Source organism: Neodiprion lecontei, chromosome 6, assembly GCF_021901455.1.
Source record: "Neodiprion lecontei isolate iyNeoLeco1 chromosome 6, iyNeoLeco1.1, whole genome shotgun sequence".
Classification (NCBI taxonomy): domain Eukaryota; kingdom Metazoa; phylum Arthropoda; class Insecta; order Hymenoptera; family Diprionidae; genus Neodiprion; species Neodiprion lecontei.
In genome coordinates, this window is record NC_060265.1 from 283,309 (window position 1) to 306,237 (window position 22,929).

General features: G+C 46.1%; 2 long non-coding RNA genes across 2 annotated transcripts in view; both read left to right on the top strand.

The window, feature by feature from the left end:
* The window catches only part of LOC124294993, a 40,211-nt gene extending 34,396 nt beyond the window's left edge, over positions 1 to 5,815 (top strand). The window contains exon 3 of the long non-coding RNA XR_006904896.1: positions 5,266 to 5,815. This is a non-coding gene — a long non-coding RNA (uncharacterized LOC124294993). The remainder of the gene's footprint in view (positions 1 to 5,265) is intronic.
* The window catches only part of LOC124294991, a 66,273-nt gene extending 44,386 nt beyond the window's left edge, over positions 1 to 21,887 (top strand). Inside the window, exons 3-4 of the long non-coding RNA XR_006904894.1 lie at positions 18,038 to 18,267; positions 20,623 to 21,887. This is a non-coding gene — a long non-coding RNA (uncharacterized LOC124294991). The remainder of the gene's footprint in view (positions 1 to 18,037; positions 18,268 to 20,622) is intronic.
* Positions 21,888 to 22,929: the final 1,042 nt, after the last annotated feature.

The window sequence follows — 22,929 nt, forward strand, 5'->3', positions numbered from 1 at the left end:
AGAGCCTGAGATGGAATGCTACGATGCCAAGGTATTCGATAATTATGGTCAACGATCCGTGCTTCTCTCATTGTCATTGCGGCATGCATTTCCCCGCGTCCCCGTTCCTCTTTAGCACGGCTTACCAGACGCGAAGCAGTCCTGGTCGAGATATCCTGGTGGCGGTCAGCGCGTCATGACAAGCCAATAATCCACCCTTTCATCGCCCGTAGTCAGAGGTAACTTGTATCAGATTCGTGACTAATTGTCCCAAATAACGGCTCTTTGGCCAGTGTATAACCAGGATGTCCAACCGGCTTTCCTCGGCGGTTTCCGCTACCGTAATCCGGCCTCTGAATATCCGGGTTGCACGGTTATCAAAAGACATGCTTCTGGGGCAAAAGTTGACCCGCCCGTCCGAGTCAATTCGCCAAGTTTCTGATCGTACCTACGCTTTCGGTTTAACTTCTCGCTTGTACGCTCACAAGCCACATCCAAAATTGGACTGGGTATAACGAAACTCGAGAGATGCGAAGAGACACGACTCTCAACGAAGGGTCACGACCCTTACGGCAGATTGCCAAGGGACGGGCTACGCACCCTGGGAGATCGCCTGCAGGCCGGACCTGAACGGAATTTAAAAAGAGCTTACATACCCCCGTCCGTTTGCACAGGACACGCTTGCGTGTTTTTCGAAAAATTTTATCGTACTGCCGCCATATTGGCATATAGGAGGCTACCTTCCACCCACACAGGGATAGTAATCAAGATTGGTATCACCGTCAGGTTTAATCTTGGATAAGGGTCAACTACGGTTAGTTCAACCTTAGTCTTGTCACATCCCGTAAAAATTCTCCGCAACACTTGTTCACACATACCTACCCGTATAAATTTACACCGAAGCGAAGGTTCCTTCAACTCATTGCTCTATACCGTTGTCGATACAATATTTCTCGACGGTATATCGGTACTTCTGAGTTGAGTTCCAGCATAGCTTTCAACGGTCAATGCTACTCGCGCGTTGAGTGTTGTGTTTCTGTTAGGTAAACCGCAAACGCTTTGTAACGCGGAGGCTCGGAGGAGCAGCTGGAAAAGCGTTCGATGTTTCCGGCGGTCACGTAGCCTGGAAGGTGGATCGTGCAGTCGTTCGAGATGCACGTCGAAAAGTTGAGCTGACTCTTATGGGAAGAGTTGAATTGGCAGTGCGAGTTCTATCCGGTGTAATTTGAGACTCGATAGCACGAGAAAACTACCCTGTTTCGTTTTAGTGCTTCTCTTTCGGTTTCTACCGCTTTCCCATTCACCGAGACCCAGCCTCGAGCGCACTTCCTTCCACATCCTCTCAGGACCGGCCGTTACCCCGATGCACCGGGGAGCCACGTATACTTTTCTATTTGCAAATATACTTCATATCCCCGGCCACTTTGACGAGACCAGCTACTTCTGCCCTTCGTGCAAATACGGGGCGCGGTTTCTGTACTTGATGGAATATCAATATTGTATCGAATTGAAGAGCTGCGAGTTCCTATGCGCGATATTGGCTTGCAAAGCCAATTCGGAGTCTTCGTTATATCCAAGCTGCACGACGCTGTGACCCGGGAAACAAGCGACTGCAGAGAGAATTGTTCGCAAAACTGTACAGGGTGGAGTTTAACGATATTATACGAGGAGGGCGAGAAATCCCTGTAATAGATTTGTTAATTAGCAATTAGATAAATTTCGTTACCACTGCACTGCACTGCGCCCTGTCTTGCATTGCACCGCCGTTAGTTTTACCGAGATTAGGTAGGCGCTAACTTAAATTGTCATTAATTCCGGCCGCTCGCTCTGCAGGCAATTATTTTTCGCGTTTTACAAGCTCGCAACAGCTTTTGCCCGCCAACCGAGGATGGACGGGATGTTACAATTTGCCGCAAATCACGCGAGGCTCAAACGAGCAGGATAAAATATTCCACCCATTCAATGTTGATCGAATCAGATCCTTCTTCCCCGCCAATCCTGTGGACGGAAAATCTCGAAGCATGAGCAATTAATTCTTTTCCCTGCTACACTCGTCCAATTAGCCTCCGGATTGGATGCCACTTGGAGTACTCTCTGGTTCACTTGAATTTTTTTTTTTCACCTATTACTTCTCGATTTTCATGCTCGGTCAGCATTTGGCCGAGTTTCAAATCCCCGACTTCGATGGGAAGAGAGCGCTTCGGTTTCAGAGTAGGTTGCAAGCAGTCATACAGCAGCCTTAATGATCGTAATGCTAACGGCAGGCTGACCGTCTTTGTGAGTCCGAGGATAAAGTTAAACGGTTCTATCCCGGGACGGGGAGAAATGAAATGAATGAAATAATCAAAGAATCATTAGAATGGAATAATCAAAGGTAAAAACGACTCGCTGGCTTAATGGTGGCGCAGGGTTGTATAAACTCTGTATATCTATACGTGATGGCCACTTGTTTTGCCCTCAGTGAAAACGCATAAAAGTGGTGCGTTTTGCGCTGATTGGAATCGAGGACGCCTCGCCGTGGCTCGCGAGAGGAAATCCAGCCTGACGATGAGAGAGAGAGAGAGAGAGAGAGAGAGAGAGAGAGAGAGAGAGACTTTTAATGGATAGTGACAAAAGGCCCGCGCACAACGTCCATTAACGAAAGTGTGACGAATCGCCGTATATGATTACGTAACGTGCAAGATAACGATCGGTGAGTTCGGAAATCGTCGATTCGGCTCATCGATAGTGCCGTCGCGAGCATATCGCAATTCGAAATTCTGACATCGCAAGATCCTGCAGATTATTAGCTACGGGCATTGTTCCAGTCTCCTATGCCAACTTCGGGACGAGAAAATTTGGCTGCAAATTCTTTTTTGAAACTTGATCTTGTGATCAATCATTCGTGAAAGTAAGTGACCTGAAACTTTTCAAAGACCTCCGAATTTCCGTCAAAAATTAAACTCTGCAGAAACACGAATCTGCGCCACCGAATTTGATAAGCGAACTCTCGTTAACGGGCGAGGGTTTGGAGCAGCGGGGGAGGGGAAAAACTTAGCTGATTGAGACGAATGTTGAGTAAAAAATTGTGTACAAAATGAATAAGTAATAGTGGCGGGAAACTTTTGAAGCCTTGATTACTTTCGATTCGAATCTTGGCTTGTACTCCGTGGACTCGCGAAAACTTAATAACCTCTAGACTCCAGGATGCTGCGAGGTGGATATTTTTTGCAACGTGCCAGTCGAAAGCTAATTATTTCTACTGAGCGGTGGAGAAATTAGAGGAGAGTTAATTCGCCTGAATCGCAAACAATATATACCTAACAGTAAGTGCAGTTTGACGCTAGAATGAAGCGAATGTAAGTTTAAATTGAGGATAGGATATACATGTTTAGTACAAAAATATACATATCAAGTCGAGGGATGAATTATACTAATTCAGGATGATTGGAGCGGTGATGAAGCAGGCATACAACAAGCACTCCAATTTCCCTGGTGGAAACTAAACTCGCAGAACTTTCGTCACGTTCTTCGATCCCGGCGCGGTTGCAGAATCGTGTTCCGGTTCTTTCCGGAGAGAAGAGCAAGACGCGAACGGTCAGATCGGTCTGGCTGGGGGGCCCACAATCAATCGATCCCGTAATCGGTTATGGCGGGCGTGTTATTGCCGTCTATAAAATATCGCGGCGAGACGAGAGAGAGCGAGCGAGAGAGGGGATGGCGGAAAGTCTTCTGGGCTGAAAAAACTCGACTATACTGCACCTATATAAACTTGCTCGATGCCGAGTTCTCCGCTATAGAAACGGACGGCAAGGCGATCCGCTCAACTTTTAATGGCCGGTTGTTAGTGACGAAAATTCGCCCATACCACGGCCATTATGCAGCAATACCGCGACACCGCGACGCCGTCGGGCCGTAGTCCGCGGACTTCTTCCGCTGCTTATACTCGAACCCTAGAAGCCCCAGAAGCGCCAGGAGCCGGGGTCTTCCCGCGGCCCGAAACCTCGCGAGAAAGTCCTCCGAGGATGCGATCATCGGTTGCACAACGAGCGTATAACGAAGCGGCTCGCTCTCTCCGCCTCTTCAATTTATCCGTGGCTTCCCGTTCTCCTCTCAGATCATCGTGAAATCGTGGTGCGGCGATATACTGGCGAGGACCGAAGCTGGTCTGCGAAACTTTGAAAAGTTGTCGGGTGCATTCGTTATCTGGATATTTATTCACCCTGGGGGCAGAGACGCGGGTATCCCGCAGCTCGCGGCAGTTTTCTCGAGGTGCTTTTTATCCAAGCGCACCTCTTCAGGTGCCGCGTGGTATTATCTTGTACGTGTATTACGCAGATTTGGCGCGTGGGAAACGCCGCTTGCCTTTGAACGAGGATACGTATGCCGGATTCACCTCGCGCGAATCCTCTGCTACAAATTGGATCGAATTTTCAATTGGAAAGGGCCAATTTGCGACTCTTCATTCGACTGTGAAGCGGACTTGACGAGTGTTGCTGCCTGCTAATGGGATTGAATCAATTCCGTAACCCGGGCATTCGGCCGCGCCGCTTCTCGCTCGAAAGTTCGGAATTATATACATCCTTTGAATTGAATTCTTGTGTGGTTGTTACTTGTTACCGCCGTGCTATTCCTCAGCTATAACCTATTTTAACCCAAGTAGTTGTCCTTTCATATCGATGTCGGACCTTTGCGGTTGATTCCTTTGTCCGGTGTCCCGGGTAAAAGAAATTTTCATCGAGAGTAGGCCGCCCATTTCCTATTTCATTTTTTATCCGTCCATAAGCTATTGACAGTATATTTTTTGTTGAGAAAATCGTTACTTTGTGAAAATCCGTGATTGATTGCCTCGACGATCACAGATATGACACGCGGGACAGAGTTCTTTCGTCACTTGTTCTCAAGTCTGCCTTTAGAGTGTGAGACCGTGCTCGCGGATCACGTGACTAGTTAAAAAAAAAAAAATCCCCGTAATTTCTCGGCAATGACGAGAACGTCCTCTCGTATCTCTTTAACACAGTTTGAGGATAGACAGTCACGGTATATTACGAAGTGCCGTCCATTTCCTTCGTTTCGCGTGAGATTATTTATTGCGAAGATGTATTTACATCCAAACCCTGTGACGCAGGCATGTATGTATAGACCGGAGACCTAAACAGGGTGTAAAAAGCGAAGGAAAAACTTGCGCAGTAGACTGAATAAATAAGTCCACGTTCTTGGGGGGGGGGGGGGGGGGGGGTGTAGACGCTACGCGGCCGAAATTTATCGCCGACCATCCATTACCTGTTATCGTTTGGTGTATTACAGGGGTTCTATGCGCACACATTCCTACCTACGAGGCGCCGATCTGTTGCAGCGAAGTATGGAAATCAGGATCGTTGGATTGGGTATAAAAGCTGAAAGAAGGCAGGAAAAATCTGTACGCACTGAATATCCGCTTGGTGGTAGACGGCGAGCCAGCAGCAGGATCTGTAAATCATCGCTTTATAACTTCGGTGTAATTTTACTGTGAACATTTTACTCGGCGTGCTGGATTGAATTTATAATTGCTCGAATTTATGACGTCCACCGAGAAGACACAGGGGGCCACTTACTGCTTGAGCAACATCGGTTGATCGAGGGTAATTATTAATTTCAAACGATCGAAACGTACAGCCCAATAATTTGTAATCTCTACATCCTGCGTTGAGTACTATAAATCCGTGATGAAATTTTCGGCACAGTTCGATGAAATTTTTCCGAAGTGTATTACACGTGCGGTAGAGTAATTTCAATTGGGATTTCGGAGATACGGCACCGCTCACGTCTCTCCGCCTTTATCGAAACTTTTTATCGAAGCCGAGGGGAATGATTCGAATACAATTAGGGGGAAAATTTTCAAGCTGAAGAGAAAGAGGGGTAAAAAAAAAAAAAAAGAAATGAGAGAACAAGCATGGAAAAGGAAAGCTTTCGAGTGTATGAAAATTAAATTTATCGATTTAAAAGTATCGTTCGTGGAAAGTTTTTACAAACTTATGAAAAACTTTGCCGCTCTCGTATACCACGGTGAATACCAAATTCATTCGGCTCTACAGCTACGCGCTTGCCATTCGTCTCGCTTATCGCGGGTGTAACGAGTGATTCTTTTTTGATATGAACGGCGGGATTCCGAGGAAACGAACAAATGAATACCTACTTACTCTCAATGTATCATGCTGAAATTTGTAATATCGTTGATTTTTAGCGACGAATTGCGTCCCTTCCAAAGATACAGTTTCAACTCCCCACGCACTATCATCATCATCCGAGAGTGTTTCGATGGCTCGATTCGCAGTCAGACTTTTCTGCTCCCAAACTCTCAGCAATGGGTGGTTTGAAGTCTGTAAAGCAACTCCATCCAACCTGGAGTAGTGCACCGAACCAAATCCGTTCCGGTTGAAACAATACCAATCGTTCAACACGTCGAATTCGAAGTTTGGAAAGCTGGTACACTGGGTTCACACGCGATTGAATCAGTCCGTAGCCTCCCCATTAATCACGGCAAACGCGATAGTCGAAGTTGGAGAATTCGCACCGCGGGCCGATCAGCTCCGATGACGGACGCCGGCTGACACACGGAGCTGTTGCTCCTCGGAGAGCCAACGGTGTTCCTTTAAACTGTATAACGCCATCAGGGTGGAAAAGCGCCGAGTTCCTTGCGACTCGTGGCGAAATCCGAAGAACCGGAAACTCTCTGCAAATCGGCTCTGACGAATCAGTCGCTAATTGGACCGACTGGAACCGCTTTCAAGTTCCGACATCAGACGAAACCGGTGAAATTAGCTAATCGAGTCGCGGACCAATATGGCTTTCAACATTTCCACGGAGGTTTGAGTTTTCGAGGATGCGCTCAACCCCGACCTGCGTCATCGCGCTAACGGTACCAACGCTGTTTTCGATGCAACGATTCACCGATTGCGAGTGACACATGTACCTACCTACAACGTATCGGATACGTGTGCTGCATCGGAGTTGCAGACTTGCAGAGAGCTTCCGGCCCCGCAGTGTGTCGCGATCGACTCGCGTGTGAGAAATTTATCGAATAGATCGAGACTGGGCTAGGCTGGGGGTTAGGCTGGGTCAAACTGGTGCCTGGGATACCCGGCCCAAGACTGCGCCGAGCTATCTTCATCCTTGCGCCGCGTGTTCAGCCTCGTGATCCTCGTCCTCCGATCGTGAAGGTACACCGCATGAGAATGGAAGTGCACGAGTGCAACGCCGGTCCTTGATACCTGCTCTAGCCGTACTTTCTTGCAGCTCCGAGACGAACGGAATCCAGCTCGTTGCTGCACTTGTTATCCCGGCTATCCTCCTTCCGCCCCGGCTTGTTTCGATCGAGGAACCTCCGCGAGGCAGGTACAGATTGCCAGATAGTCGGATATTGATGGCCTTCTCCCTGCGTGCCGAGGGAAGATTCAGAAATTAATTCCTTGATGAATCTTGCTCGACGTTCCCTTCCGATATACCCATACGTATAAACTTTCTTGTTCGTCTCCTCGAGAGCACGCCGTTTAGCAATGATCACGTATAGTCGGTTCCGAAATGGCATATACTTTTGCTACACCTTCTACAGTCGGATGTCTATTCGTTTCTATCACTGTGAGAAAAATATGGCGCATGCATAGTTGTGTAAAGCCTGAGCCCTGATCGATGGTACTTGAATTACCCAAAGTATGCGGTAGTTTCGATCATTTACACGACCATGAAAACGTTTTTAATGGCTTCTCCAGGTCTAAGATTAGGGTCCAGGGCAATTTTTCTTTCGGTATACGAATCTACAATTTATTTCTCGAGTTAATGTCTATTCATTATAGCACCACCCGATCATCCTTACGTTTCGTTGATGTTCGCGCAAAAGTGGTAATTTCACGAAGTAAAACGTGTTCTGCACTTTAGATGAAAATCAGACATATCCGAGGTGCACAAACAGCTGGCGCGGTGTGGAGCGCGTACAGTGATTAGCAATTAAGGTAACTAGAGCCCGTGGAGAGATGGGTATAACTCGGAGAATAAGACCGAGTAATTGTGTAAAAGCGTTTCTGCGCGCCTTTACCGAGGAGTCGAGAGATAGAGAAAGATTAGATAGTATTAGATTGTTATTTATCATGCCGTGGCCTAGAAATAGGTCAAAGGGTAAACCAGCAGTATTATAACGGTAGATATGTTAACCCCAGGAAAAAGACCGAGCATTAAAATAGTGCAATACGATAAATAAGTTATAATCAATTGTACGTAAAAATACTATCTTGGAGAGCTATACGTAACTATTTACGGCGTATACAGAGATAAATGGTAAAATAATAATAGAAACAAATGTATACAACGTAGCGAAATAGCGTGTAGTGCTAAAAAAAAGCCTAGGGAACGAGTTACGGGGGCTGAGCAACTGAACGCAAGTAACCTGGATACAATGCGGATATCAAACAGATAGTAAAACAATTGAACGGAGTGGAAATATGAGAGTTTAGGGTGGCTGAAGATAAACAATAATAAGTTATTTAATCAACCGAGAGGAAATTTACCGATGCACTTAATGCTCAAAGCCTGGGTCTCGGTACACCGGCTGCAGCGGCTGCCTCGATCGACAGAAAGTGACTAGAGAACCTTGCCTTGAAGAAGTATCCATTTATGGCGACTCTCGGACAGATAAAGGTAAGTAGGTAATTAAGGAGTGGTGGTACCGGGATGTCCTATGGCTCGGGATGCAAAATGACTATGGGTTATTAGACGTCTATATTATATGTATAAAGCACTGGTTCACCGTTTACTACTACGTATAATATACCAGGAATGATAGCCTTAGTCCTCCAACCGTTCAACTGTTGGCCATTCCTCGCGTGTATACCTGTGAAATGTAACGCCTGTCAAATCATGCGTATTAGATCGCCGCAGTAAAATCTGAGTGGATGGTATGAATTTACGCGAACGAGAAATTTCAAAAGTAAAGCATGAAAATTTATGGCCCAGAACAATCAGAGTTCGAAGCAATTCTGCAAATTGACACTTTAACGAGTTTTATACATTTTTCCACGAGTTATTTACACAGCAAGTAACAGAAAACTCAGAGCTAGACACGAAGCCGTTAACCGAAGGTAACGTCGAGAGCAGAGAGCAGAGAGCAGAGAGAGAGAGAGAGGGGGGGGGGGAGGAAGAGAGCAGATAGAATCTGATCGTCGGTTGTACTCCGCAGGTATAATCGAAGTTTGATCGGGTGTCCGTATCGATAACACCATCCACGCATTCAGGCTGCACCGATTATCCGGGAAATAATCTTCTGCACATAGTCCTCCACCACCTACTCGGAGCGTGTAATCTGTGTTTATTATTACCCAGAATCACGCGATTAAATTCATTCCAAGAATTTACGCTATCGCAGCTGGGAACATGGAGATGCGCGCAGTAATACCAATAATATCCTACTCGGCTCGGTTTCCCGCGGCCTATAGGTATAGGCACATCATACACATCTTATAATTACGCCACGATATGCATGCCACGCCGTTTGACGACTTCGAGTTATTTGCAACTCCCGCGTTCACGAGCTTGTAATTCTCTGACCCCCTTTCCAGGCACCAATCTACAGGTTCCCATAGAAAGTCTTACCATTATCAATTATAATCAACTCTCAAACATCTTCTCTACCGCCACAATACGAAAACCTGTGCGAGGTTTCAATCTCAGCGGTCTCACCTTCTCGGCTTCGCTTATGCGTAAGAATGTCCGAGCATAACCCTTAATCACGGTCCTTTGGTACGCGAGTTTGTCGAGTGCACGCGCTAACATGGACGTAAAGTTTCATTGCGCTCTAATTCTATCAGACAATTTCCTCACACACGTTCGATCCGTTTAATTTCAAGTTATTAGTATACCTAGAGCGACAAAGACGGCGCAGTTCCGACTATAAGCCCGCGTTCGAAGAAAAGTTAAAACAGTCTTACTGGGGATATACTGGAATTCCTGGATGCACGTTTCCCCGCCTATGGTTAGGTATATGTTGGGTATACAAAGCGTGTGTCGGAACGACAGTGTGTGCATGTATGTAAGTCGGGTTGGCTGAAAACTGCGGGGCTATAATTACCTTGTAGACGTTTGCCGGAGGGTAACTTCCCTCCGTCCCTCGGGTCTCGCCTGCAGACTACTCGACAATCGTCTCAGCTCGCAAAATTGTCCTAGTGAAAACTTTTCCGTTTCACTTCGAAAAACCGGCGCCGTAAGTGTCGCTTAGCCTTTCTTACGCCGGATTTTGTTAATCGAATTCCGTGTACAAGTGTGAATTATTCCGTACACTTGTACGTAGATCCTCGGAACGAGCGGAACGTGGGCCGACGAATCAGCCGTCGCGACCCCTTTTAATGGCTGCGAAAAGGAGTCCTGGCTCTCCGCGACTTATTTTCCAGAAGAATTACCACGCGCCTCAACGAAAATCTTTGCTACGTTTCAAGGAGACGAAGAAGAAGACAAAAGTCCGCCCGTCTCCTCCCTGAACGCGGATAAACCGGCTGAATAAACAAGGCGTGAACTTCGTCTAGGTATACATGCCAGGCATCCGCGACCCGCAGCTTTGCTATTCTTCTTTGCCGCAGACACTGGGAAATAAAGGTGACTGCATGCATCTCGTACTGCGGTGCTGCATAAGGACGTTGAGACAAAAAATTGTGAAGAATCCGGCCATCTATCGTCCTCGCGTGTCTTATTGTTACCATAAATACGTCGTCACTCTTTCGCCCCAAGCTTTCTGTGTTCACAAGTTTCACCTCCGCCTTTGCGGATCCTGTGAACGACGGGATTCCGCAGGGCTGAAATTTACGCAGAGTTCTGAAATTCGTCTATTAGATTCGTTCGTCTTTCTATTCGTCGAGATTATATAAGATCACAATTCATTTATTAATGCCGCAGCTTATTTGACGCCAAAGATCAAATGGGAGCATACTGCAAGTAACAGAATGAAAATACAAATGGAAATACAAAGGGAAAATAGTAGGTAACGGCAACGTTCTTTAAACCTAGATACTTGCTAAGGTGATGATAGTAAATACACTTGCATTGTACCATAAGGAAATATTAAAAACTAACGAGAATACGGAGATGGAAAAGTACAATAAAAAGTTTTAGCGTAAGATGAGAAAGGTACGCGGGGGTTTGGTGAATGACTAAATGACTACGTTTCAAATGAATGGAACGGAACAACGGCCGTACAGATAAATTCAAGGGTGGGACTATAACGTTAAGACTCTGCTTTAAGATTGAATAATGCTTAAAAATTGATAAAATAAATACAATAAATGGGATAAATGGAATAGGCAAGTAACTAGAATAAATGAAGTAGATAAAATATATAGAATGCAAGCCATCGATCAGCGTTAGATATAGTCATGGACTCGGCCGCACGTAAACGAATGAGCCTAGCCTTGTACAACGAGGACGCAGATGTAACAGACAATGGCAGACTATTCCACAAGTAGCGGGGGGAGAGGGTAAAAGAATTACGAAGGGTGGAGATCCTGTGTCCGGGGCTGGCAAGAGATGAGGAAGGTTTTACAATTGCCAACCTTGACGAGCGTCGGATAGCAGGGTTCAGTTCGGGGAAAGGCTCTCGAAGGTAGCGGGGCGAGGGAGAGAGACAGAGAGGCGTTTATTCGTCCTGGGAGAAGTCCCCTTAGGCGATGTAACACACGTGTGACATGAAATGTGTATTAAAACTCAAAATTGCAGAAATAACGCAAGAAGAGAGAAAACGACGGATAAAGGTAAATAGAAGCAAAGTGAACAACAAGTAAAGAAAAAATGAATAAGTAGGTAAATAAATAAATCAGTAAGAAGAGAGAGGGAGAGAGAGAGAGAGAGAGAGAGAAAGAGCTGTTAAAGGCATGCAAAGGAAGTTTTCGCAAACTAAGTCAGCTCATCGGTTGGTATATAAGTTGAAGAATGTTTTCATCGATCCTTTCACGTAGGCCGGCTGCATTTGAGATGACCGAGTTCATAAATTCTTGCAAGCTATTGAGATCCAAAGTATCGGGGCATTCCATCCGGCGGTGCGATGTATAGTCGCGTGCAATTATAGAAGTTACCTTTTATCCGTTTTTCCCCTCGATATTGCCTCAAGGTATAAAAATAAAATCCCGGCAGTTTGCGAAAGGTCTTCCTTGTTCTGAGAGGCGTGTAACTTGAGGAAAAAAATTCCCAAACCGTTGACGTGACACGTGCGTAAAAATTCCAAAATACTTCCTCGGGAATTCCTTTTCCTTTTCCTCCGACGAGGCCCATCGTCGCTCCTTGTTAAAGTGATCGTTATTCGTTAAGACGCGCGTATGTAGGTAAAGTTCACTCGTTGACTCGCAGAGTCGTTAAGCACCGTCAGGCTTGTTTTACGAACGTCAATATTCAGCCCGCCTAACCACACAGGTCGTATTTCAGCTCGCAGGTTAATTTTCTTAGAAGAAAAATTCGGTGCTTGGAAACTGCGCTGGAATGCTTTAATTTCACCCTACATTTTACGTGACCGCGGCTGCAGTATCGAGTCAGTGACGACCCTTGCCGATTCGCTCGAGACTCCACCGAAGCTATTTATCCCAGTAAAACTGAAACACATATTAACTTCCTGCGTGGAGAAGCTCCGAGGCCGCGTTTTTTAAATCCGCCGAATCTGCCGAACGGCCTCTAAGCCTATACTCTGGAAGTAATTTTGGGAGGATGTGAGGTGTGCCGGCTTCCGGCTCTCTACGCAATTTCAAAGTTGTGTTAACCCGCAGCTCGAGGCGAAGGAAGTGGCGATATCCGATCTTCGTGTAAGGGTACCTTGCCTCGCGTCTATAGCTGCTCGTCTGCTTTCCAGGGTAACGAAACGGGTGTATTTGCGTCCGGAAACTGCGGAGCGGGCGAACCTTAATGCGTTCGGTTGGTCTAGTTTCGGCATATGTACAAAGTTGACTACGCCGAAGCGCGCCGTCACTCTCGCGGAATGATGACAGCATCGTACACGTCCCGTCGCAAGCGGAATTTTCTCCGCGTTGCGGGGCGTTTATGCCGTTCGATATCGGGCACATGCGGGCCGATGGTGTAACGGCGTCTTCGTCGCGTATAATACGAGGTACGTATGTACGTATATGTGTGTAATAACTTTGGGCATTAACTCGGGGCTTGGGAATAGAAACGAGATGTTGAACAAGGCCGTACTCACCACGTGTTGACGTAATCTGCATCAGCTTAATTCGCATCCCTCGAATTTATAATAACGATTCGTCTGCGAGGATAATCGTTTCCGTATTCTCGGTATAATACGAGTATATCCAACCCGCGCCTAGCTGGCTCCGATTTGGCGAATTTCGACGAACGGGGTGAATTCACCGCTTTCGCAGCAAGCGGCTGAATCTTCGTGCTTGCAGCACGCCGCGCAGTTTGGAGTTGAAAATTTTTTTTAAAGGAAATCTAATATATCTTCTCCCCGGTTGTTAATCTTACTACTCACGGAGCCCATAAAAAGGAACCTCGCCCCACGGTCTTCCCGAAGTGCATATAATCTTGTCGAGAGGAGCATTCGCCCCTGCGCGTTTGGTACAACTATCGCGTCGGTTTAATGCTAACACGAGTTACGGTTTACGATCGGTAAACCGCCGCGTTACGTATTTACGGACAACGTCGTGACGCGTATACTATACGTGTACAAGCGTGTAAGCGCGAATAGGCGGGTGGCTCTACCCGAAATGGGTTGCTCATTTTTATTTACCCGCTCTTTATTATTTGTAATTATGTCTGATGCTCTTCTCCTTATACTTAAATACCTCAATGTGAGGCTCGGCATGAATCGTTGCCATTTTTTAATATTTACTTTCCGGTCATCTTCACTCTTTTGCATAATTCAAATTGCCAGTCAATTTTCGCTCGCTTATCTCCGGGGTTTTCGGTCTCCCGTCACGAATCCGTTTCGCTTAGGGAAGTAACGCAACTACCCACCTAGTCATAAAAACATTTGCCCGTGGTTTGACCTAAGTAGTACTTAATCTGGCAACGTCGTTTTTCATTGACTGTGCGCGCGTGTATATGTGTGTCAAATATGCCGTCGACAGCTCGTCGGCGGTATCAGTGAATTTCTTTTAAGCGCCAGTTCGATATGCCTAAAGAAAAGAAGCCAAGATTTTATTGGAAAGGTAAAATATGTCGTGTAAACAAAAAACGAAGAATTATAAAAAATGTAATAGCCTGCACGAGCTGTCACAATACGTGGAAATTTCAAAATGCGCGCTCATAACCTCGAATATGCGACGTTGCAATATTTTTAGCGAGGGTCCGAAAATTCTCTACTAGTACTTTTTACTGTTTTTATTATTCCTATCATAAGTCACCTTTGAATATTTTTAAGCCGGATAAATGATTCTGAGTATTCCATCTCTCTACTGTTTATATTTCATTCTGATCTATCCATCAATTACGGAGATATAAGGAATAATGTGCAGCTAACTCCGTCATTTCTCATAAGAGGCCATGTCGAGGTGGCTTGTAAAGATATAAGAAGAATTACAAATATCTCGCGTAAAAACCCACCTCGGATCGTAAAAATTTGTATGAGTTCTTTTTACATTATAATCGAACATTCTGCCAAGTTTGGTATTTTTCTGTCCATCAATTCTATTTCTTCCGTTACTTCCTTAAATATATCGTCCGGTTTACCCGCCACTTATTCACCACGACACGAAATCCAACCCCGGAACGCCGGGGTGCCGCCCACGCCGTAGCTGCTCGATCCTTGAGGAGTCTGAAATCTTTCTACAAAAGAATTCACTCTCCGAGCTTGTACACGTGATACAATTGTACCGGTCGCGTCAAATTTGAATGACAGGAAAACGAGAATTAAGAAGAAGAAGAAGAAGAAGATTAAGTGGGAAAAACGAGAGAGAAGATGGGGTAAGACGTTATAAAATATACAAGGGAAGAGGATTTATCGCGGGTAATTGGGCTGAGTTTTCTTTTACTTTATTTCCTTTTAATTTCAAAGGCCGCCTTCTTCCCCCTCATTTTTCAGGTTCATCGCGATTTATTCACCCTGTTTTCCATCCCCTGTACCTGACGCAACTCGAGGATATGCTCCTTCGTCGTTTAATTGTCAAATCTAATGATGGCCGCCCGCGGTCGCTTCGCCCCATGCCGTAGGTATCATCCTCTTCGCGGGCACCGCGATGTATGTACGAAGAGCAAAACTCGACAAGAAGCTTATACCTACGTCGAGGAAGCCCTCGAGGTGCGTTGAGAAAAACTTGGAACGAGGTTAATAACATTCCCCCCGAAGTGCCTGCAGGAGCCAGAAAAATGTTACGAAGTAACTTAATCTTGGCATTCTGAATCGCATGTACATAACTTAACCCTGTTCTTCGCCGAGGGTTTCAATTGCGCCGACCTTTAACTTTCCCACGGTTCCGTTACCTACCGAATCATTCAGCCTCGCGCAAAAATCGAAAAAAGGAAAACACGCGTCACCGTAACGAGCCAGACGAGCGTAACGCTTGCAAAAATATTCCATCGAGTTGCCAAACGCACCCCTTTGTAATTTGGACAATGTCGCACGTATCGTTCGATTCCCTGCCGTGGCTTCTTCGAGTAATCGCGAAATTACCGATGGACAGTTGACGAGACGCGTAATGCGAGTAAGTGAGTTGCAGGTATTCAAGTAAGTAAGTCGAGCTTTTGAGGGTATGAAAATCCCTCGAGGATCGTATTTCAAGTACATACGCAACAAACTGTAGCAATTTCGTGAGAATGATATTTTCGAGGCGTAGGTATTTCAGGCTGTGAGTTTCACTGGGTAAACGTTTTGAAATAATCGTCGAAGAAATAACCTCCCGGGGTGAAATATCTACTCGACATCAGTTCGTTTCCTCCCCAAATTAAACTCGCGACTCGCGAAGTAGGCGATGAACACGTCGCCGGAACGGTACCGGGGCCATAATTTCCCCCGATACTTTCACCGTTACTCAGACTTATAACCCTTCGTTATTCGTGGCCAAGTCCTCGAGGTGACAGGAGAACACGATTCTTATCACAACAACTGTTTACAATTCTTATTACGAAATTGAGTCGAAGATTCGAGCAAGACTTTCTTCCCGCAAGTTTTATTACGGTGAGCCGGCCAACTTTTTAGTTGTACATTACGGTATGTGTGCTACGGCCACATAAGAACGGTAAATCTGAATTCTACTTTTATTATTAGCACGCTCGAATTAAAACTTTCCGTAACTTTGTACGTCGTGTGCAACGTTCCTCGCTTCTGAGAGTGAAAGAAAATATTTCAGTACATCAAGTGCTTGAAAGCTCGAAATAATTTTCCAATCGCCGCTCGGACTCTCGGAAATTCACTTCAATCATGAACGAGACCGTTACACGTACATAATATTTGATTTTACCCACGAAAATCTTCAAGATACCGATCGCGAGAAAAGTACGTCAACTTTCAACGACGCCCCCGTCAGGTGGTCTCTACACCAGTTCTCCAACCCCACGTGTAAGGGTCAGCGGTTCCGCGGATTTAACACGAAAAGTTACCTCTCGGTCTGCGAACCGTGTCCAGGGAGAACTTTCCGAAACTCTCGTCAACCTGACGTTACCGTGTGCTCAAAGTCCGCCAGGTCTTGTGCTGCTCGACCTCAAAATGTACGGATGAACACCCCCATCTCTCTTTCAGCAATAGATCGTTCGTCGTAAGCATTGTACAGGTGTTTGAAATTCTTGCAGACGTGTTCGACGTGGGAGAAGCGCGTTTTCAATTTGCGTCCGTTATTGATCTCTGGCGATGGACGTAGCTAAGAATAAGAAGAGAATTTCTCCGTGGTAGGTATTCGATGGATTTTCTTCCCGTTTCTCGAGAGTTCCTTTTCACGGAAATACCGTATTTACTATAATCTCAGGCTTGTTTTGGTCCTTTCGAACTGTCAAAAAAATCTCACCCGATTCCACGATCCGCTCGAATGAAGTTTATCAAAATGAAGATTGAATCTCGTCGAGGTAATATACACGTGACATTCAAATGAATTGACCTCCCTTGAGTAAAAATGTTCCGCCGACCTTGTCTCAACATTGCAAGTCACAGTCTGGAGTTAAAATCATGATGAGGTTTGAACGAAAGGCAGATGGTTGTCGGAAAATGGATAAATTACCTGCAGCCGCCGCGGGTTGGTTGGATTGCGGGGGTTGGCGAGAATGGAAAGCTCGGTGCGGTTTGCGCGCAGTGAAGTGCAAACATACTTTACCGCGGTCGCTAGTCGCCACAAATCCGGAGCACTGCGCCTCAATTAAGACATTGCGTCACAGGGGAGGGTGAAAATACTGGTGCGTACAGCCGGCTAATTTGCATTGAGCTCTCGGGATAATGCTCCTAAGAATTCGGCTTAATTCCGAGTTTGGCGTTTCCCAGGTTCCGCGGGAGTAGAGTCCACTCTCTTCATCGGTTTCTTTAATTCACCTGAGCAAAAAATTAAACTCCACCTAACCGACATCCGAACGGATTTTTTAATTGCGTTACGGGGATGTGAAAGATGTGTAAGAAAGTTCAGCGTCTGAGCTGAATAACACTAATCGGTAAAAAAAAAACAACTTTTTTTTTCTCTTTTCTTATCATTATGTGGAATTATAATAAATTTGATCCTCTTGAATCAAAATATAGTAATGAAAAATATGCACCATATGTATATACACTTTTCATGCGATATTTTTTTTTTTTTTCAATGAAACCTTATGTTGGCATACAAATTATAGTCACACACTAATGATAACAACAATGTGTAAAAAAAAAAAGTTTCAAAGTTGAAAAGTTAAAACATTAATATCGTCAGAACATCTATCTAGTAGTGTAATTCGAACTGGTTTTGTATGTACAAATACTATTTAAATAGATTAAAGTAGTGTAAATGCAAAAACAAAACACCACAAATTCTGAATTTTGAACATTAAGAAAAGAAAAAAAACTCATATCACGTAACATATACGTGAGAGTAATAAATGAAGAGCAGATATGAATTCGGCACATTGAAACCATCATATCTGTAATATTCTTTTTTGAAGTAGGATTTCGTTGCAGGCCTGTGCAATCAAAATATCTGCAAGCGGACCTTGAACCCTCCACCACTTTGCGTTCTCAGAAAACTTTGATGGTTCAGAATGAGACGAGGGAATACGACGACGCGTCAGCTGTCGACGGGGTCCCGAGTACGACTAGAAGACGTACATGTCATCGTGGAAGGAAGGAGGGCAGGAATCGCGGTTGGAATTCTGAAGCATTTGCACGTACGATGACTGGCAGGTTTATTGGTAGGTAGAAGAATGTCCTACATGTTGTACGACTGTTGTACAGCTAGGGAACGCGTGCATGGTTAGAGTGAAGGAGGCAAGGAGCTCGACTCGAATAGTTAAGCGCACGCGTAATTGCGCATTGAATTCCGGGTGTCATCCTCGTCGTCGTCGTCGTCGTCGTCGTTGTCGTCGTCTGGCAAACACAAACTAAAATCCTGATTCGGTCCTCGGTCCCAAAGGCGCGCGGAGTACACAGCCAAGCATCTCGGTCAGGTACGGAATGATTTAGAGCTACACGACCGACGTCGACGCCCCAGGACGAACTCGCGACGAGGAAGAGGACGAGGACGGACCCGGCGAGGAGCGGGCGAGCCTAGCGCAGCCCTCGAGCAGCGCCCCGCTATACAAACATCCCGTAAATCTCGCAAGGAGTTTCTTCGGGTACGTGCGCACAGCGCGACATAATTATCCTGCACCCCTTGGCCCAGCCGTCTCTCATCTCCTCGACCTCGACTCGTTTCTCCTTCGGTGTACGGAAACCGAGGCAGACTCGCGACCCTTTCCGGGGCCGAAATCGCAATATATCCCACCGCTGTCACCATAATCGTGTTTGCTCGCATCACAGCCCGCCGCGTATTCCCGCGTTCTCACTATCTTGTGATTCGAGCGGGGTCGAATTCGGTCGCTGCAGGAAATATGACAAATACCGTATATTTTTTAACCGCTATTAGTCGGGCTTTCAGTCCTCGGAGTCCAGAAAATCGGAGGGGAGGGGGGGATTCTGGCGACCTCTGGCCTCGGCGCGCTTCTTTTTGTTATACCTCGTGCACTGCTGATCGGTTCGTAACGTTACGGCACGCAGTTTTAGGGTCGGAGCATTCGACATTGTCGGTCGCACGTGGTTGGTTCGCGAGTGCGATTCTAATGCCGCAGCTTTAACCCAAGTCCTGCTCTAGCCGATGGATTGAATCACGTGTAACTCTGCTCGAGCCATTTTTTGCCCCGGCGTGAACGGCTGGATTCCTTGGTATCACGAGAGATCGTTGTCCTAATATCCATGTAGCTATGACATCGTGGTTTTCAACTCTTCACCTTAAAGGGTTCAGCCTAGCGAGAAATAGAACGATGCCGTGAACTCTGGCGTGTCAACTAGGTGATTTATCGAGTAAGTTGAAGCGGGAATACCAGCGTCGCTGCATGGGCATAATGCTTGTGTACTTTTATAATCTTTTAAAAATATCGGATTTTCACTTTGTACTCGTAAGAAAATTTACTTCCGTCAGGCACGCGAATTTCATTACTTCCTAACGTAATATTAATTTTGAATACGAGGTTTGCCGTCAAGTTTAATTTGTCCATCACGTACCGTTAATTCAATGGTAAATGGTATACTTAATGCGATTCATTCAATAGCACTAACGGTTAATATGACCCGGTAACGTGCTGCCGAGAGGGATTGCTTAATCTTTTATTAAGGTCTCGGACACGGTTCGAATATTTTTACGAACGGCACAAATATATGTATACCTGTATACGCATAGGAGGAGATCCTCTTAAGCGATAGAAAGTGCACTTTGATTTGATTTATTCCTGACACATACCGGCTTCACGGTTCGTCCGAACAATTAGAGATGGCTTTTTACCACGGGCAAAAAGGCTCTATTATCATTACACAACCTCAAACCATACGGTCATCGTCTCGCGCTTCCCACACACATACTATATATCACTCACGATTAACCGACGGACACTCATAACGTGAGTGAGAATAAATTAATAACCCCTCCCCCCCCAATCACATCTGCACCGCAACAAATTATCCCCGGCGTGACGAATCGGCTCAGTTTTTACAATATGCGTTGCGTACGGACGTGTTTTCGACGTATAAGCGAGACGTAATTTATCACATCCGCGAGGCAAATCCTACTATCCGATATATATTATCCATATTGACAGTTGCAACCCCTTCAGCCGAGTAAACCCGGAGGGATGAGGAACGCGCGAGTGCAGCGCAAAGTCTGTCTGCGAGATGTTAATTAAATTGACATCAATTCCCCGGCAACGGGTCGGAGTAATTGATCCTGATTAATCTGCATACGTAGGTATACGTATACGAGTACAGTCGCTCGTGAAGGTCCATATCTACCGTGAGAAGTTCCACCGGTTAAAGTTTGCCTTTGACGGTTTAGGCGAAGGCAGCTAGTTGGGTTGATTTAGCAGCACCCTTTCCGGCTCTTTGAAATTGGCGCGCGAGTCGCCCTCGTGCATCGGTACACGGTGTATAAAAGTTGGCCAAAGAGCCGCAGGGATTAGAGAGAGAGAGAAAGAGAGAGAGAGAGAGAGAGAGATGCGATGATTTGAAATACGTTTCAGCGCAAAGAAGAAGTTGAGCGTTACAGGCGTGCGGCAGGGTGGAGGGGGGAATTTTGCTAAACGGCTGGTGTAGTTGCTGCAGTAGCGTCGCGACGTCGCGGTTCGTCCTCCTCCCTCGCGGTGCAGGATGGATCTTTTAGCATTCCGGTGCACGGAGTGCGACTTTTGACGACCAACTTTTACCTCCCGGAGAAACGGTCTGGCCTTCACTTCGCCTCTTCTCCCCGCCTCTGCATAATCCATGGAGGGTGTAAGAGCTGCAGTTTAGTGCACCATGGAAGGCGGGCGAAACGACGTGGATGCAGTCGCGGCGTTGCCGAGGAGCTGCAAGAATTCTTGATGAAAAGGACTAGGAGGTGTGACTTGGGCAACACGTGCAAATAACAGTCAGTGGTCTTCGTCCCCAAGTCCTTGCCAAGTTCCGCTTCTCTCTCTCTCTCTCTCTCTCTCCATCTCTCTCCATCTCTACAGTTCCAGGCGCCGTCCTACCACTCGGACTGATCCATTCCGGAGGTTGTAAACCCGCAGACCAGCCGAGGATGTCCCTCGAAGTAGAAATTACTCCGTGAAACTGAAGACACCTTTATTAGATATTGTTTGCGCTGATGAACGTTCCCGAGTGCACGGAGTAACTTCCACCAGGAAACGCGTCCGTACACCGGCGTGCCGAAGACCTCTAGTTATTATCCGAGACGTCTAGGCTGCATCGGACTCCTTTCGTACGACCGACAAGAGTGATGACAAAGCGCGAGAGGAGAGACAAACACGAGGGGGAACGAGTCACGCTCATTTATGAATTCTCCTTTGTTTAGCGTTACTCCGGACGCGAATCAGCGACCTGGCAAGAACGAATCAAGGAATTTGTTCCGGGTGCCAGTACCTACCCTGTTCCACGACGGGGTACAAGAGCTATGGGATTCACGCCGAGATTGAAGAGCCCGCTACACAATGACAATTCGAAATTGAATTCGATCCTTGACTCTCTCTCTCTCTCTTTCTCTCTCTCTCTCTCTCTCTCTCTCTCTCCATCTCTTCCCCCTTCTCTTTTTCCCGCCTCGAGTACCGTCTGTACACGAGATTGCTACAGACATCATCCTATTAACAACTTAACCTCTGCAGGTTACACCGAGTACACGTGTTGCGTACGTGTAACAGTTATTTCATAGCCGACGTGCAAGAGACACGGTTCTTCTCATACTTTGAACTTTCAATTAGCTCTACTTGTGGTCCGTAAACGGAAATTGCGTTTTATTACGAGTAAAAGAACTTTGGGAAAACTGATGTTGAATATAGTAGCTTGTCTTTAGCGAAATCTGACAGTCTACAGGTATATTATGCCTGAAATTCTTTGACTAATCGAGCAAGTTGTACAGTATACCTTCTACCATATTACTGCAGATGGTGAGAATCGGCTGAGGTAGTAAAACCGACCTCTTCAATCATCGTAAAATCTGCAAGGACCATAAATTTTCTTATTGCCGAGCGAGACAAAGGAGAGCGACCTTGACTCGCCCCCTGATCCCCACCTCACGAGCAAAGGACTTCCATGATCTTCGGGGATGAATATGCGGTGATTTAAAAATTGTCTGCGGATGATCGCCCCAACGCTAATTGCACGCGGGAAAAATATCGCGAAAAAGTTTAAGAGAAATATAAAACCGTCGGTTCGAAAGAGAATAATGAAAATGTGCCAGGGAAGAAGAGATCGCCTAATTGCGCAGATGCACCAACACCTACCGAAGCGAGTATATTTTCCTCTCCTTCTATCCTTTCATCTACGTACACCTTCCGTGCATCTACCTGCGGTACATTTATAATACAATGCGAGGAGAAAAGGCCAGATGTCGTCGACCGCGAGGTAAGACTTCGTAAAAAGGGATTAAAAAAGTCCAAACAATCCATTTAGGTACGATTCGCGAACTCCCGGTTCCCGTTGACCTCTCCCCTCCTTCATCCCCTCGCCGGCTCCTTTTCTACCGTCATCGAGAGCCCTCCGACCGTAGAAACTCAACAATTTCCCCCTCGACAGGCAATCCACTTACTTCTCTTATTGCAACTCGAAAGGTTTCTCCTTCGCTCAAAGCCTCTCACCTTATATACCGTCGACGATTCAACCCTTTATTTTTCTTCTTCTTCTTCTTTTTCTGCTTCTCCTTCTCCTTCTCCATCGTATGGATTTGAATAAAACTTCTTCACCGTCACGCCGCGCCGGGTTTCCTCTCGCCTCGGGTCATGAAATGTCATCTCGGTGTCTTTGTTTCGCACCTCTTGACGCTTCGGGTTACTCGAATAAGTTTGATCCCCCGC